Source organism: Mauremys reevesii, linkage group 9, assembly GCF_016161935.1.
Source record: "Mauremys reevesii isolate NIE-2019 linkage group 9, ASM1616193v1, whole genome shotgun sequence".
Taxonomy (NCBI): domain Eukaryota; kingdom Metazoa; phylum Chordata; order Testudines; family Geoemydidae; genus Mauremys; species Mauremys reevesii.
Genome location: NC_052631.1, coordinates 38785000 through 38803684, shown reverse-complemented (window position 1 = coordinate 38803684; position 18685 = coordinate 38785000). Strand labels below are relative to the sequence as shown.

General features: G+C 42.2%; 1 protein-coding gene and 1 long non-coding RNA gene across 5 annotated transcripts in view; one reads left to right on the top strand and one right to left on the bottom strand.

The window, feature by feature from the left end:
* Positions 1-1546: 1546 nt before the first annotated feature.
* Positions 1547-13526, bottom strand: LOC120372318. The gene is made up of 2 exons (XR_005584856.1): positions 13459-13526; positions 1547-1724 (listed from the first exon to the last, which is right to left on the bottom strand). It is a non-coding gene; the product is annotated as an uncharacterized LOC120372318 (long non-coding RNA).
* The window catches only part of PXYLP1 (2-phosphoxylose phosphatase 1), a 132401-nt gene continuing 121854 nt past the window's right edge, over positions 8139-18685 (top strand). Inside the window, exons 1-3 of one of the 4 annotated variants that reach the window (XM_039489323.1) lie at positions 8139-8293; positions 9284-9481; positions 10476-10727. The gene's annotated coding sequence lies outside the window, so the exon portion shown is untranslated. Of the gene's footprint in view, positions 8294-9283; positions 9482-10475; positions 10728-11649; positions 12491-13569; positions 13600-18685 lie in introns of those variants that run through there. The other 3 variants (XM_039489326.1, XM_039489328.1, XM_039489330.1) reach the window with 3 other exon arrangements.

The following is an 18685-nucleotide window of genomic DNA, read 5'->3' as shown; positions in this document are numbered from 1 at the left end:
ATTGAATGTTACATCTTAGACTGTCTGGGCCAAGTTTTATCACTGGGGTCACTCAACTGACTTGAAACAAATCACAGTAGGGCTTAAGCAGTCTCTAATTTGTGTTTGTCATTGGGAGGAGGAGATGTCTGACAATGGGGAACATTTTATTTCCTCCATGCCAATGAATTGCCTTGGTTGAAGAAAAAAAATAAAATCAGATACCACAGTCACCTCTGATAGATTAAACAATTAGATTTTACTTGACAAAAGACCTGATCTCAGCAGAGATCAAATAGTTTAGCTCTGAGAGCTGTCTGAAGAGGCTCCACTCTGTGTGTGAAAGGTTTTTTTATAAAATATTCATATAGTGCCTTTCATTCTATACAGCACCACTGATGTGCAACCACATGTGAGGGGCAGTAGGGCAAAAGCAGGGTTACCAATGAACAGGGACAAGGGGGCGAGGGGAAAGTTTCACCAAGGACACCAGAGCAAACCAGTGCTTTCAGAGAGTGTGCATGGGCTCTTTATTATCCATGCACAAGAGACAAGATCTGAATTTTTAGAGGTGCCATTGGAATTGCACAGAGCAGACTGAAGAGGATTCAGTCTATCTGCCCTGGAAAGATTAAAATTAGAGTAAGCCTTATTAGGAATTTGAACTAGTGATGTCAATGAGTAGGTATTTCAAACCTTAGACAACTAAGCCAACCCTCTCGTTCACTTGCGGTGTTAATATTCCTTTTGGTCTTTGAGAAATCACATTAAAAAGTTTAAAATATTAAATTTTGGTTATACAAAATTTTACAGGACTGAAAGTTTAAACTGTTTTCTTTCTAAAAAAGAACACAGTAATTGGTATTACCTGATTACTTCTTCCCAGAACCCATTCATAACCAAGACACAATCTACAAGCTACCATATGCTCTACTGTGCATGTTATATGGCTCCACTGTCATTGAAATGTTACTGTGTTGCATGAGTTGGTGACACAACCAATGAGGATTTTAAATTAAACCAAGTTCAGAACCATTGGCTCATTAGTATTTTAATCCTTTGAGATCTCTACCCCTAAATACCCCAGTTAATGGTTCTAGTTTTATATTATAAAGAGCACATTAGTATAAATGGCTGGGGCTCATCTCAAGGAAGACCAATTTTCCATTAACAGGGGAACTTTATGGGCTACTACCAAGTCTAGGCTCAAAGTGACTAGAATTGGATGGGATAGCTATGGTACAAATGTCAAAGCTGCATTAAAAAACCTTTCACTAGAAGAAAACACCACTAAATCACATTGGTCTTTATTCTCCACTGCTTTACTGGGCCTTCTGTCTAGTTATTTTCACCTGCACAGCATGAGTGCAGAGAGGGTATAAAACAGTATTCCTATATGGAAGGGTCTCGTATCCACTTTTCACAGATATAAATGACAATTTGGGCACTAAACATGTTCGTACCAATAGCAACAAACCGTGTTGTCAGCCTCAGACACTGATCCAGGATTGGTAGCATTCTGTCCCACCAGGAGCTGTGCTATACTAAGGAAAAAAGAGCCACCAGATACTGATTGCAATTTGTAATGCTCTGAACAGACAATATATACTATAGTCGAACTGTAGCCAATTCAAAATTCTTTAAAAGGAGCAAGTTCTTCCACTGGAGGCAGTTGAGAAAACTATTGCAATACTAGACATATTTTTGCAAGTAGTGACAACTTCACTGGTCCTTGATAACATTGCCTTATGGAGGAAACAAGAAAACAGAAAATATTGTGAAACAAAGTAAACGGAGAGAGGTTTATATCCTCATTTAACAAATGGGACAGCTTCTGACTACATCTAAATATTTACCACAGTTTGGGGGATTGCATGATGACAATGTTCTTCATTAACAGGAAGTTAACATAGTGCCTGGAGGAATGGGTGCTGGCATTAAAGCTAAGGGATGTCTGGTGAATAGGAATGACACAAAGATATGTATAATTTTGTTTATTTGTAATCTTAGATCGGGGTAGGCAACCTGCGGCACGCAAGCTGATTTTTAGTGGCACTCACACTGCCCGGGTTCTGGCCACCAGTCTGGGGGGGCTCTGCATTTTACTTTAATTTTAAATGAAGCTTCTTAAACATTTTAAAAACCTTATTTACTTTACATACAACAATAGTTTAATTATATATTATAGACTTAAAGAAAGAGACCTTCTAAAAACATTAAAATGTATTACTGGTGCGCAAAGCCTTAAATCAGAGTGAATAATAGAAGACTCGGCACACTACTTCTGAAAAGTTGCTGACCCCTGGCTTAGATGGTAGGTAAAGTTGTTCCACTGGCCTCTTTAATTCAGCCTTTGAAATAAAAGGCTAGGAATGTATTAATTCAGGAACACATTTTACCTTAGGAAATTTTAAGAGTCAACTAGTATTTGAAGGTTTCCCCTTTTAATTGTCATCTTATTTATCAAAGGCTGGAAATTAAAGACTATTTGCTTAGTACAAAGCCTAAAATGCCTACAGAGGAAGAGACATCAGACTAAGCGCATTGTTTTGTGGCTCTCGGTGCATTTCTTTCCAAATGATAACATTAGTGCTTCAGATACACCATCTGGTATTCTACTGGGACAGCAGCTTTATGGGCAAATACACATCTTTGGGCTGACCACTTCCAATTTTTTAAAAACAGAACAGATTTACTTCAGGCAAGGAAATTCTTAAATACAACTGATGTTTTTGGTCATTTAAGTCAAGTCACATCCCCTTTTATCATGATGTTAGACACACAGGCATTTGTTGTTTAAGTACTGTTGACTTTGGAGATACATGAACAGTGCATAATCTTATGTGCCATATGGGCTGTACTGTGCAACAGAAGTTGGGCTTGTTTACACCAGTGCTGGATTTGGTCCTGGAAGAACAGGGATACGTGCTGAGGAGAGGCTGAAGAGTCTTAAATATGAATTTCCCAGCCTCTGGAGGATTTGAGTCTGATCCATCATCCATTTTTCTTAACATAGGTTTTTTGTGCTAAGATTTACCCTAAGCTTGGTAACTAGCCTTCCCAGACAGTTTTTCTAATCTGTATACAGTGCTGTCAACTGAACACATAGCAAGATCTTGTGGGGGGAATGAGATTAGCTACCCCATGAGGCTCCATTTCATTTCAAATGGGAGCTCCATGGGAACACCAGCGAGATCATTGCTATTTTTCAGCAGTCAGCACTGTTTGATTCTGTGTGCCTTTCCTTTGTGAAGTTAGAAAAATAGAACTATTGTGAGTACAATGCAAATACTCCAATATCCGTGCATTCATTTTATGGTCTAGCCATCTTCTCCATCAAATCACTGTTTACTCACCTCTTTCTATTGTTAATATCAACAGTAATGTTAAACTAGGAAAATATCACACGAAATGGCAAGCTTTTCCTTTGCTGTTGCAAAGCTTGGAAAAATATGCTTTAGAAATGGGTGACATGGAACAAAACCAGATTAGTCACAGATGAGATCCTCTGAGTAACAAGAAAGTTAAACTTTTCCCCCTCGTATTTAGCATGCTAGAACACCCTTAGAAGGAAATAGACACCCAACCACATTTACTGTTAACATGCCAGGCACCAAGCTCTGTGACAGTGTATTCATTTCCCTAGCGTGTAAACCACCACAAGAGTGGCCAAAGAACTTAGGAGTGTGTACAATGATGGTCGATGTAGCAAGGCACTGATTCAAAGCCCATTGACTTGAATGGGCTTTGGATCTGGTTCCAAGAGAATTGAATGTATAAGTACAGGAATCAGTGAAAATATAGTCTAAAAATGCGTAAATATGGTAAAGGGACTCAACCCCGTATGGTATTATATGCTTTAGGGTGTGTTCAGGGTGAATGTGCAGTCGTCGTTCTATGGCGAGAAGGTAGCCACTCCCTTTGAGAAAGTCGGAGGGGGTAGTGCCCAGGGGAGGGGAAGTGACAGACTGAGAAGGAGGTGGCAGGTGAGGGACCTAGGCAGGCATGGGGAGCCCGAAAGGGCAAGAGAGAGATTAGAAGTGAAGAGAAACAAGGTGAGGGGAGAGGGGAGCCAGAGGGACGGAGGCAAACTGTACCTGAGAGAAACCAAGAGTGAGTGGAAAGGCAGAGGCTGGGCAGGACAGATGTGCAGGAGGGTCCTGTCAGTTTAAAGCTAGCTGGTCAAGTGAGTCCACGTTTGATGGCACATTCTTGAACATCTTTCCCTGTCATTGATTCATGTGGTCCCAGAGATCTGGGACAGAAGAACCAGATGTCCTTTAGATCCCGTGGGTCTGGTCTAAAAATGTGCACCCCCACAAGCCAGCAGCACTGGCATCTCTTCCTGAAAAGATGGACTTGACAAGAGGCACTTCTGAGGCTCAGTGACTGACTTGGGCATTAGACAGTACCCAGCAAGATTTGGGGGAAGGGAATCTTGAACTAAAAATAAAATAATCTGTAAGGTAATAACCAGTACATATGGAGCTAGATAGAAATATTGTTTATGTAGAGGGTTATATTTAGTTAAGTACACTTTGTAATAAGTTAGTGTATGTATCTGAATTTATTATTTTTATATATATTTAATGTTATTGTAGGTAGGTGGAATCCAGTTCCCTTTGTTCTGGTTTAAATAAAAACCTGGTTCTGGCTATCAAAAATCAAAAACAAAACAAAAAAACCACCTACTTGCATTATCTTGTCTATCATTAGACACCACCATCCCTCACCTGCTGAGGGAGTTATACTACCACTGTGATGGACCATTATTAATTCTTGGTCAGTGGTTTTTGGACAGGGTGAGCTTGGATGCATTTCAAATTATAACACAAAAACTCTACGCCGAGAGGTCAGTTTACAAATGTGATAACTGTAACAAGTGGTGGACTAAAACATATATATCACCATAGTGATAAACCAGCCTAATGTCGCTGTGCATGAGATGGAATTGGGAGTAATCTTGCATATGCTGTACCCCAGTTTATTGGAAACATGGTGAATTGAGACAGTGAAGCACAGTCTTTGAGGGAAGGTGCTGACCATTCCTGTTATTACAAACCCTGCCTGCTGTTGCAATCCCTAAAATGGCAGCGCTCTTTTTTTTTTTTAAATATCATTATTCTACCTCTTCTCTATTTTAATAAGTGAGAAAGCTATTATAAAGCTGAAAGCTGCTATGTTTGATCAGGATATGTATTAGCAATGCAAGAATGTGAAGGCTTCTGGGTAAAAGTATGGTAATTAGCAATTAAATATATTTGTTTTTTCAAGGGAATTTTTAGCTTGGGTAAAATGAGCCAGTAACTGCAAAGTGCTCTAAATGCATTAGAAGCATTAGATTTCTGGAGGACTCCCTTACTAAGGAGAAAATTAGCATCAAGTTTTCTTACATTCTATAAAAAACCCAAATGTGACAGTACTACTGTGTCATTTTGAAATTACACAGACCACTAAATGATTCAATTACTGCCTGCCCTGTAACCTCGGGTGCCTTAATACTTGTCTGCTATGGCTAAGAGCCCTGACACCAATATCCTGCTCACACACAGAGGTCTCATCCTGGCTTCCACCAGCCTAGCTGGTCCTTTCAGGGTGACATAAGCCATTCCAGTCCCCATCCCAATCCATCAATCAAGTTCTTAGCAACCAGACACTGACTTCTCCCCTCTGGTTTGTCACCCCCCCTACAGTTATTAATACAGTTTGCACACTGGAGACCTGCTTGGAGGTAAAAATAAACAAAGGTTTAAATAGAAAAATAACAGATGCCAAGTTGAAATAGTAAGGATAAGCAAACACATACAAGTTAGACAGAAAATTAACAAAGACGCAGCCATGGTTTAACTTTCAAATGTGATATGTTCCCTTATCTAGTACAAGTTACCTATTGTTTCCCAGCGGGGATGCTGCATTTCATGGACAGCACCTACCCAATGACTGTTCCTCAATGTCTGGATCAATTTCAGATTCAAACCCCTTCCTTCTTCAAGAGGGTTTGCAGGGGGTTTCCCCCTCTTCAGTCACTATAGCTATTCAAAGTGGGGAAAACACCCTCCTTTCTTAGTTTCCCAAAACTAGGGTTCTTTTTTCAGTGCCAAGCTTTCACTGTTTTCCCCTTAACTTTAGTGGACAATCATTTGTCTTTTCCTGGGTTATACAGTACTAGGTGCTGGGAGCTAGTCTCCTCTGGTTAGGAAGGCAGCCCCTTTTTGCCTGGCTGCTCAATGGCCTGCTATGAGTGGAACTGAATGTTGCCGCTCAGATTATGAGCACAGTTTTATATATCCACACACACTATTCATAACCAGTCTGTATGCACATTTTAGAACATTACAAGCTTTCATAAATATCTTATTTGATATACTTTTATGCTAGTTACATTGTATATGATCAGTTGATTCCACTGAATATTCTCTGGCATTCCAATTCCATTTTCCCCCTTGGGTGTCTGGACCCTGATTGTCAAGACTACTTACTCTAGTAACAATACAAAGCCTCCTAGGAACACATGGTGGGATGAGATAAGTGTTTTAGGGTTCTGTTCTGCCAAGCACTCCCATTGTATTCAGTGATTTTACTTCCAAGTAAGGTCATGCAGAATCAGGCCCTTAGTCCCCTGTAGTAGGGCATACTTGCTCTGGCTTCAGGCCACAGTGCTGTCTCAGTTTCTCCTTACCTATAACCCTCCTTCCAGGGCTTTCAAGACATTTCCTAGCTGACGCTTCTCTCTAGCAAACTCTTGCGCCTTGTAGGTCTCTCACCCAGGCCTTTCCTAGGGAATGCTGGACGCACATGCACCAGCCTTCTTATAACTACTTCCTACACAGGAGCTTTGGAAAACCTCTGCTTTACAATAGCTCTTTAACACCATTAACTCTTTTCCCCACAGTACTCAGGATGCCTTTTATAACTTCCAGCAGTCTGGTTCTGAGTCACCTGTCCCATCACATGACCCCTCCCCCACACCAACTCATTCCCTTCACCTGGAGAGGTGGGCTGAGCCTTGGATAAGTTGAACCCCGGCACCCTTAAAGATCCAGCTTATTCTGTAACAGCCCTAATTCACGAAAGCATCTCTATTCAGGAAGGGCACATCAGCTTAACTTTAAGCATATGCTCAGTGGGTCCCAAGCACATGCTTAAAGTTAAGTGTGCATACAAGTACTTTCCTCAATCAAGGTCTTAGCAGGCAAATTGGATGCCTGGGACTTACTACCAAGCCAGTGTGGAAAATGAGTGCTATCATACAAGAACTAATTCTCCTCTCATTCACACTGGTGCAGATCTTAAGTAACAAGGGTTGTGTCAGATTTATACTAGTGCTAGTGAAATCAGAACCTGGCCCACAATGTTTTGTGCTCTGCTGAGGTTACAGAATAAACATACACATGAACCTGGATCTGCAAAGGAACGTAGACATTGCAATGCTCCATGGCATGGTGCCTAGAAAAATCACAGGCACAATACTTCAATTCCCAAAACCTGAGTTAGGTGTTAGTCTCCCTATACAGTAAATGGAGAGAAATAGGCACCTCAGAATGCAATCCACAAATAGCAACATACTTGGTATGGAGCTACCTAAGCTAGCTAGTGGGAGAGGCTGACTAGAGTGGTATGTACTAAGCCCCACCCCTCTCTGGTACCTATCTCTGCTTAACAATCCACAAATGGAAACCCCTCTTAGACACCTTAGCTGTTTTTTGAGGGGGAGGGGAAATGAATTATGCACCTACGTTGCTCCACACAAAAACAGTTGGAGGAGAAGGAGCTGAAGTTGACCTTATACAACTTTTAGCCCACTGTTTAGAGGACTCACCTGGGAAGTAGGAGACCCTCTTCAAATCCTTTCTCTCCAACAGACAGAGAGGGGAATTGAACTATTTAAGTAATTATCCATAGTGGAACAGTAATTGGGCAAGAGAGAAAGCAAGTGAGTGGGAATTATTCTCCAATCATTAGGGCACCCACATGGGATGTGAGAGGCTCAGGGTCTAGTTCTCCTCCTTCTACTATTTATCCACAGCTTCACCATGAGAATAGCTCAGTGGTTAAATCTCCATATTTGGCCAAAGGGGGGATTGAACTTTGATTTGCCTGTGTGTTAGGTGAGTGCTCTAACCACTTAGCTAACAGTTATAAACTGAGCTAGGGTACTACCTGCTGCCACATTTTGCATGAGACCTGACTTGGTAGGCAGCCTCAGAGGCCATCTTCCAGATCAGGCCCTGCATGTCTTGGAAGTAGACGAACGCCTATCTTCCTGTGGTTCATGAATTGCTTGGAGGCATTAGTGGGTGTCCAGACACCTAGGGTGAGTCACAGTGCACATGCCTAGAGGCAGAAACATAGATGCCAAGGGAACTGTTACCCTGAAAACTTAGGTGCTACCCAAGTTTAGATGCCTACAGGGTTAAACAGGTGTGGATTGAATTCAGCCAAAAACTGGTCCTTAGGCACCTAAATCTGGGGTGTTGGCCCCAAAGTACCTTTGTGTTACCCACCATTGCTGCTTCCAAAGCTCTGCTGACTTCAGTGGAAATGGCATTGCAAACATAAATGCTATTTTAATTTCAAATCTCATTTTAAGCTGGGGGGAGGATCAAGGCATGGTAAAAATGAGACAATAGATTCTGAATGGGATATCAAAAACAGTGGATGTGGGGGAAGGGAGTAAGGCTCAAAGTATTTGACTGTGTCCTCCTGGAGGCTGAGAGATAAATAGCTGCATGGTTGCCTAGAGCGATTATTGTGATGACTGCTTGCTTTAATTAATGTCAAGGAAAATAGTTCCATTTTCTGCACACTGGGGCAGCTGCACACAACATGCAGTGCTTGGTGCTAGGATACAGATTCAAATCTAATTCTTCCACAGTAGAGATATGTGGAAGAGATTCCAAATTAACTAGGGAGTGTTTGTAGTCTATGTGAATGACACTTACTATATGAAGAGCAAACATGCTCTGACTGCATTAGTACGTAATGATATATATGTACGTTGTTTGTGGCTTGTTTGCAGAGCTGCACAAGCCTGAGCAGTTCCATGGATTTTACTTGGAACCATTCTGTGGTCCCTTCCACACTGGCCAGATTAGCCTCAGGCTAATATACCCTTTACTCTCATATACCTGGGCCTGAGGCTTTGGTCCTATGGCAGCAAAGAAATTCTCCTTTTCCCCCACTTCCACACATTAGAACACACATCAAAAGGTCCTACAGCTAGATCACTCTTCTTTGGGGGATAGAGTGGGATTAATGAATTTCATATTGACAGGTTCATCCATTTCAATGTGTTTGCTTTCAGATGTGGCATTTGGAGCTCAGTTTGGAGTTAAGTGCTTGAGCGTTGCTTGGGCACTCCTTTTCATAATGAACACTACGGTATGTCTGTTATGTATTCTGTGACAGATGGGAGACCTTGGAAGCCTAGAAACTTCAAAAGAGATGTGCCGGAGGCTATGGACACATGGGATATTCATAAACTATTGTATCAATAAGTGGTGTATGTATCATGTTCCTGGCTTGCTGGATTGGTTTCCTGGGGAATCTGAAATCACTGGCGAGATAGGGTGGGAGGGAAATTATTGCAAGTTTTCAGTTCTGGCTATGCAAATACCCAGCCCTTTGAAGTTCACCCCCTGGGGGCAGTTGCCTTGACCAGCATTACCTGGGTCAGGAGGCCTGGGAGACAAAGTTCCCACGCTGTAAAAAAGTCAGACTGATCTGGCTCAGCAGACTCACTCTAGAGTAAAGAACTGAGACTTGTGTATGGACCTACCAGGGTCCCAGGCAGAGGATGAGTGACATCTAGTAAGCTTAGCGTGCATGTAGACTATTGTTTTATGATGCTTTCTCTGTATTGCTTTTGCCCTAAATACACCTATGGTGCTTTGATTAACGCTGACTGGTCATTGATTAACACTGTCATTGTCCCGGAGACAGCAGAACTGCAGGCGTTGAACTAAAATCAGATATACTGGGATAGGTATAGTGAATGACAAGGGGAGGGCAGTCCTAAGACTCTGATCTGGAAGGAGAGGAACACAGGTTCCAGTCTGGTCACACAGTGCACAATCCAACTCTTTCCGTTCTAGACTCGAGTCCCTCCGTCCTACCTCTATCCTGAATTTCCCTGCCCTTGAGACATGCTAATAAGCTGTATGCAAAAAAATGAGCATCATCATTATATTTGAAGGAACAATTGGAAATGGATATGTACAGGGAATATTGCCTGATGTCTGTGTCAAGAAAAAAATATACAGTGGAAATCTAGAAACAAACTCATTCTCTTTATAAAATGAAAATCTAAGGGAATGTATGCATTAAACAAAGGATGTAATCCCAAATACTAAAGGATTCTTGACTCCTGGACTTCAAAAGATTATGGCTTCTGGGCCTTATTCTGATTTAAATCAGGAATAACTACTGTAGACAATAGAGCGATGCCCTTGTAAAATCAGCATGCCAAACTCTGTTTTTTGTTTTGTTTTTGTCAGAAAAGAGTCTATGTAGGAGTTCTGTGACATCACAATGGAGACATCGAACTGGTGGAAAAGCAGCAACTTTAGGCTGCATGACAAGATAAATTTTTGCCACATACGGACTCAGGTAACATATTGCCAGATCCTTGGATATCTCTGATCTGTGCTTGGTACAGGACTTCAGGCAAAGGTGGCTTCAAGACACCTTTCCAACAACGGATCTTAGGACCACCCAGCGCCTCAGGGCTACTCTCTGTTATGCAGTCTGTAAGTTTCTTAGGGACTGTTCTGTTGGCCAGGGTATGTTCCCTGTGCCAGGAAAGGGGAGCTGGGAGTGGGCTTTACAGCACTGAGGGATTCTCTTATGCCAGGAGACTCCTCAGCTGCCCCACCAGTTTTCCAGTTCCGTTTTGGTGCCCGAACAGTGCAAATCAGCTAGATGAACAGTTCAGGATCTGGCCCAGATCCTCTAGTTTGTAACTAAGCTCAATGCCAATCTAGAAATGCTTTCTCTATGGTGTTTATTTTTAGCTCTTTTATATAATTTTTTTTATTCTACATCACTAAAATTAAAGATTTATTCTCATGAAGACCAGGCCTGGATAGCCGAAGTGTTAATGAAAGACACACTTGGAGAAATTAAGTACTCTGGCCTCTCCAGGGCAATGAGGAAAGAAGTAGGCAACTGATGGTACAAAGTCACAGCTGTAGAGGAGACTGAAGATCTTTCCCCAAAAGTGCCACACATGTGCTTGTAAGAGCCATCATGAATGCAGGGAGACTTGGCTGATCTGAAAGTAGTAAGACATTGTTACAATTGCCTTTTCCGAATTTGGACCTTTCCAGTGCATTGACCCACTCCTGCTGGTTGCAGCTGTTCACAGTAAACTCAGCTAGATTTGATGGGATGATTGTTTATTTTTATACTGTCGCGTTTGAGATTAAGTTTGGATAGGGCTGGAATGAATGCTCAGTTTTGACTGTATTTGTAAGGAATCTGGTCACTGGGCAAATATTCACTCATACAAAAGCGACAAAGAGTCCTGTGGCACCTTGTAGACTAACAGAAGTATTGGAGCATAAGCTTTTGTGGGTGAATAAATACCCACTTTGTCAGACATTAGTGGCGTCTGATGAAGTGGGTATTCACCCATGAAAGCTTATGCTCCAATACTTCTGTTAATCTATAAGGTACCACAGGATTCTTTGTTGCTTTTTCCAGATCCAGACTGACACGGCTACCCCTCTGATACTTGCCACTCATACAAGTTTCACTCAAAAATAAAGATCAGGCAATGGATAATTAAAAGTGGTGGTGGAAGCCACTGCAAGGGTAGCCCAGCCCCATTGTCAGCTCTTCCTGTCTTCCCTTTGCAAAAGCTGTGTCTATTCCCTGCCTGTTCTCTGCCAACACCCCCTCACCAGCCCACCCTCTATGACACCCCTCACCAGCCCACCATCTACTACATTGACTACCCTAAAGGGTTCTGTGATTCTTTTTGCTTCCTGGTACCTAATAGCTCTGTTCTGTTACCCTTCCTCTGGGGCACTATTTGTGATAATGAGCACTATTCACTATGAGCAGGTTGCAGAAAGAAAGATACTTTCCCAAGCCTGTCCCTGAATACAATTAAAGCAGTAAGATAAATTCAGAGTGTTTGAGTTAAGATGCTGTTTAGATGCACAGTACTTTAATCTTCTACTCGGATGAGTGTATATTGCAGATTCTGCAGAAGCAAACAATGTGTATTGGGCAGAGACCCTGACTGATTTGGAGGTGAGTCTCCCAATGGTATGCATCTTCACTTAGGTATGACACAGCTCCAGCTTTTACACATCTTACATTCTAGTCACAGAAATGGGGAACAAAGTGGCTTTGGTGTTACAACTAATAAGTCATATTAGTGTTTCCCCAAGTAAGCAAACCACACTAGTTTATATACATTTCCACCACCACAGATCATAATGTGTTTATTTCCTTCATAAGGTGGAACAGCAGGTTGGGATGCTAAAGGATCTCCCTTGCAAAGGTAATTGTACTTGCCTGCTCTAATATATACCAGTATTACCAAGAAGTTAGGAAGAAAGATTTTAGTAACTTGTATTGTCTTTGGGTTTATTTTCTTTTTACAGTACCAGATCTTATTAGAGAGTGAATTATGCCTGTGTTAACCTGAGCTCCTCTGTGTCTCCATCTAATGTTTTCAAGGTGCTTATTACCTTTTTAAGTGGTAATAGGTGCAATGATATATGAAATGTAAATAAAATTGCTACCAACATTTAACAAGTGTAATGGTGAGGGGAGGCCAAGGATTTTAAAGGTATCTTCATACTCTCTTACACCCAGAGGTGGTCCTGCCTGGACAGGATTGAGGCATAGTAACTGAAGGGGCAGTAAGGAAGATGGCAATGCCACTGCCCAAATTGTATCTCTTCTGTAAAATAGGGGACTTCCATGTTCACTGTTATCAAGCTAGCACTTCTTATGAACACTAAATGCATTAGAAAAATGTAAACACAAAATACATTTAAAATTCAGAAGTTTCTTGGGTAGATCCTCATCTTATCCAACTACTGAGCAGTAAAAAAAAGCTTCCCTGACATGGCATCTACATAGGGTGACCAGACAGCAAGTGTGAAAAATCAGGACAGGGTTGGGGGTAATAGGAGCCTATATAAGAAAAAGACCCTAAAATCAAGACATCTGATTACCCTACATCTATCTACAGATTCCTCTGGCATAAGAGAATCCACAGATCATTTAAAGCTAGCCCTGTGGGCTCCTTGCCACCTTATCCTACCCCACTCTCTGTGGAGGGGCACATCAGGGGCAGGAGTAGCTGCCACTTTTCACAAAACCACTGCCAGGCAACATGGCTCCTGCGTGGGTCTGAATTTACCTAAAACCCCACCAAAAAATGATACACACTATTTATGACAGAAACATCATGATCTGAAAACCCTTCCTCCCTCCCAACTGAAACAACCCCCCAATTACCATGTAAATACTGCAGTAATGTGTTCAGGCCACCAGCGGTTGCCTAGGAAGCCAATTGCTGTTCCTAGGGGATCTGTTTGAAATTCCAATCCAGATTCTAATCAGGCTCAAGACTATGGGAGTAGAACGCCTGAAGAGTAGGTAGGAGTTTCTCCCTCCCCAGCTTGTCTGAGCTAACAGAAAGCAGCTGTGCCAGACAAAACAGGTGGACCCTGTTACTCTTATAACCAATTAAGGTTATATAAGTAGCCTTTCTCAGCAGTATGACAGGAGGAGCTGCTGAGACAATATGGGATTTAGGAGGGTAGCTTTGTACAAATGGAATAGAGTCAGCCCATGCTGATTGTTTTATGCCTTTGCTTGTTTTGTGTCGGCTGACTTGGGATAGTGATACTTAATCTGAATCACTCAAAATGCAAGCCATAGCAAAGAGCATTTCACTTGTACAAGAAAAAAAATCCTTTAAGATGTGGATCATTCAGGGGGGCTAATCCTAGCCCTGCTCCAAGTTAATAATTAACACTGTCTGAAAAATATTGACTATGAGAGCAAGGATGGGTAAATAGACAAATTTGCCAACTAGTATAAATATTAGCAGCTACTGTAAAATGGACATATATTCACTGGTGGGTTGGAGAATAGCTGTACTTTGCTGGCCACCTTTTGAGGAGTCTGAATGGGTGTGGCAGACCATCTAGTTATTCCCCTTAAGAGACTGCCTACTACCTTTCAAGGTCATTGGTGATTTAAGGCCACCAGTTGAGGGGCAGGGGGCATGAGGAAGGAACAATGGGTGGTATTCAAAATGGAGGATGGTGGTCTAACAGCATTAGGACACCTGAATATGAATTAGCCATAACTAATTATCAGCCTATTCACCCATCATGACAGCAGATTTTAGAACAAAAGCAAAGCAAGAGTGAGTCATTTGCTTATGCTGTTAAATTGAGTGTATAAAATTATCCAAAGCTACCTTTAGTTATAAGATATTAACAGCAGGACTGTATTAGGAATTGCAAGTGAGATCTGAGAAAAGCACAAGTCACCATTCCTGACAACAAATGGTAAACATTGCTTCTTAGTACAAAGCACTTCAAAAAATTACATCACAAAGTGCCATTCAAGCTCCTCTTCCAGTGGCATTGAGCAATATGATATCTGTTGATAAAATACTGTACTAGGCCTGATGTAAAAATGTTTATGCTGAATGTGGTTTGGCTACAAAGAAAACCGTTTAACCTCTGCAAAGCAGTAGCAGATGTCAGGGCCATGAAAGTTGGTTTTCCCACTGAAAAAATAATTAGTAGTATGCAGTGTGGGTATTTTCTTAGTTTAATTTGGTATTATATTCACCAGTCCTTAAACAGAGAGTCACAAATGGCACACAGGAAAACCCCTCTTCTGAAAATCTAAGCCCAAAATCCAATGCCTGGTTCTCAGGGAGTAAGGATGCCAACAGCCTTGTATTATAAGGGAATCCATTATTTAACTAAACAAAATTGCTTGTCCTGACTAGATAAGTACTTTTATTCAGTTTTGCTGTTAGAGCAGAATCTGACCCACTCTGGCAACGCTACATCCTAGTTGAATTTCAGGATAAGAGGTGTCCCTGTACGGATTTAGAATTCTAGTGGAGGTGGCCAGGTTAAATTTGCATGATGTTGCAACCCCATGTACCGGGTCACAAAACCCCTAAAAGCTGGCCCCACTGGCCCTCCATCATGCTGACAGAGGGATGGCCAGGCCCACACCATTCAAATTTGGCCTTACCGTTCTTCCATCAGACACATCCTTTATTTTTGAAAAATGTTCACAGTCCTACTAGGGAGCAAGTGCACCCCAGCGATTGAAAGCTATTACAGGACAGAGCAACTCCCATAAAGAAACTACATCATAAAACTAACAATACATTTTTTTAAAAACTGTACCTCATTTGCACACTAAGGGTATGTCTACACTACCAGAGTAGTTCGATTCAACTTAACTCGAATTTGTGGAATCGACCTTAAAAGTCGAACGTGTGTATCCACACTAAGGACAGTAATTCAACTTTGTGAGTCCACACTAATGGGGCAAGCGTCAACATTGGAAGCGGTGCACTGTGGGCAGCTATCCCACAGCTCCCGCAGTCCCTGCTGCCCATTGGAATTCTGGGCCGAGCCCCCAATACCTGCTGGGGGGAAAAAATGTGTCGAGGGTGGTTTTGGGTAACTGTCGTCATTCAACCATCACTCCCGCCCTCCCTCCCTGAAAGCGCCGGCGGGAAATCTGTTCACGCACTTTTCTGGTCAGTGACAGCGCGGATGCCACAGCACTGCGAGCATGGAGCCCGCTGCGATCATCGCTGCACTTATGGCCGTTGTCACCTCCTCGCACCTTATCGTCCACCTCTTCCACTGTCAGATGCTGAGAAATCGGGCGAGGAGGCTCTGGCAGCGCGGTGAGGACATGAAGTGTGAGAGTGGCACAGACCTCTCACAGAGCACGGGACCCCGCGCCGTGGACATCATGGTGGCAATGGGTCATGTTCATGCTGTGGAACGGCGATTCTGGGCCTGGGAAACAAGCACGGATTGGTGGGACTGCATAGTGCTGCAGGTCTGGGATGAATCACAGTGGCTGCGAAACTTTCGCATGCGTAAGGGCACTTTCCTTGAACTCTGTGAGTTGCTGTCCCCTGCCCTGAAGCGCAAGGACACCCGGATGCGAGCAGCCCTGAGTGTGCAGAAGCGAGTGGCCATAGCCCTCTGGAAACTTGCAACGCCAGACAGTAGCTAACCACTTTGGCGTGGGCAAATCTACCGTGGGGGTTGCTGTGATGCAAGTAGCCCACGCAATCGTTGAGCTACTGCTCTCAAAGGTAGTGACCCTGGGAAATGTCCAGGTCGTCATAGATGGCTTCGCCGTGATGGGATTTCCAAACTGCGGTGGGGCTATAGATGGAACTCACATCCCTATCCTGGGACCGGACCACCAGGCCAGCCAGTATATTAACAGAAAGGGCTACTTTTAATAAGAACATAAGAACATAAGAAAGGCCGTACCGGATCAGACCAAAGGTCCATCTAGCCCAGTATCTGTCTACCGACAGTGGCCAATGCCAGGTGCCCCAGAAGGAGTGAACCTAACAGGCAATGATCAAGTGATCTCTCTCCTGCCATCCATCTCCATCCTCTGACGAACAGAGGCTAGGGACACCATTCTTTACCCATCCTGGCTAATAGCCATTTATGGACTTAGCCACCATGAATTTATCCAGTCCCCTTTTAAACATTGTTATAGTCGTAGCCTTCACAACCTCCTCAGGTAAGGAATTCCACAAGTTGACTGTGCGCTGCGTGAAGAAGAACTTCCTTTTATTTGTTTTAAACCTGCTGCCTATTAATTTCATTTGGTGACCCCTAGTTCTTGTATTATGGGAATAAGTAAATAACTTTTCCTTATCCACTTTCTCAACATCACTCATGATTTTATATACCTCTATCATGTCCCCCCTTAGTCTTCTCTTTTCCAAGCTGAAGAGTCCTAGCCTCTTTAATCTTTCCTTGTATGGGACCCTCTCTAAACCCCTAATCATTTTAGTTGCCCTTTTCTGAACCTTTTCTAGTGCTAGAATATCTTTTTCGAGGTGAGGAGACCACATCTGTACACAGTATTCGAGATGTGGGCGTACCATGGATTTATATAAGGGCAATAATATATTCTCAGTCTTATTTTCTATCCCCTTTTTAGTGATTCCTAACATCCTGTTTGCTTTTTTGACCGCCTCTGCACACTGCGTGGACATCTTCAGAGAACTATCCATGATGACTCCAAGATCTTTTTCCTGACTCGTTGTAGCTAAATTAGCCCCCATCATGTTGTATGTATAGTTGGGGTTATTTTTTCCAATGTGCATTACTTTACATTTATCCACATTAAATTTCATTTGCCATTTTGTTGCCCAATCACTTAGTTTTGTGAGATCTTTTTGAAGTTCTTCACAATCTGCTTTGGTCTTAACTATCTTGAGTAGTTTAGTATCATCTGCAAACTTTGCCACCTCACTGTTTACCCCTTTCTCCAGATCATTTATGAATAAATGGAATAGGATTGGTCCTAGGACTGACCCTGGGGGAACACCACTAGTTACCCCTCTCCATTCTGAGAATTTACCATTAATTCCTACCCTTTGTTCCCTGTCCTTTAACCAGTTCTCAAACCATGAAAGGACCTTCCCTTTTATCCCATGACAGCTTAATTTACGTAAGAGCCTTTGGTGAGGGACCTTGTCAAAGGCTTTCTGGAAATCTAAGTACACTATGTCCACTGGATCCCCCTTGTCCACATGTTTGTTGACTCCTTCAAAGAACTCTAATAGATTAGTAAGACACGATTTCCCTTTACAGAAACCATGTTGACTATTGCTCAAGAGTTTGTTTTTCTATGTGTCTGACAATTTTATTCTTTACTATTGTTTCAACTAATTTGCCCGGTACCGACATTAGACTTAGCGGTCTGTAATTGCCGGGATCACCCCTAGAGCTCTTTTTAAATATTGGCGTTACATTAGCTAACTTCCAGTCATTGGGTACCGAAGCCGATTTAAAGGACAGGTTACAAACCTTAGTTAATAGTTCCACAACTTCACATTTGAGTTCTTTCAGAACTCTTGGGTGAATGTCATCTGGTCCCGGTGACTTGTTAATGTTGAGTTTATCATTTAATTCCAAAACCTCCTCTAGTGACACTTCAATCTGTGACAGTTCCTCAGATTTGTCACCTACAAAAGCCAGCTCAGGTTTGGGAATCTCCCTAACATCCTCAGCCGTGAAGACTGAAGCAAAGAATCCATTTAGTTTCTCCGCAATGACTTTATCGTCTTTAAGCGCTTCTTTTGTATTTTGATCATCAAGGGGCCCCACTGGTTGTTTAGCAGGTTTCCTGCTTCTGATGTACTTAAAAAACATTTTGTTATTACCTTTGGAGTTTTTGGCTAGCTGTTCTTCAAACTCTTCTTTGGCTTTTCTTATTACACTCTTGCACTTAAGTTGGCAGTGTTTGTGCTCCTTTCTATTTGCTTCACTAGGATTTGACTTCCACTTTTTAAAGGAAGTCTTTTTATCTCTCACTGCTTCTTTTACATGGTTGTTAAGCCACGGTGGCTCTTTTTTAGTTCTTTTACTGTTTTTCCTAATTTGGGGTATACATTGAAGTTGGGCCTCTATTATGGTGTCTTTAAAAAGGG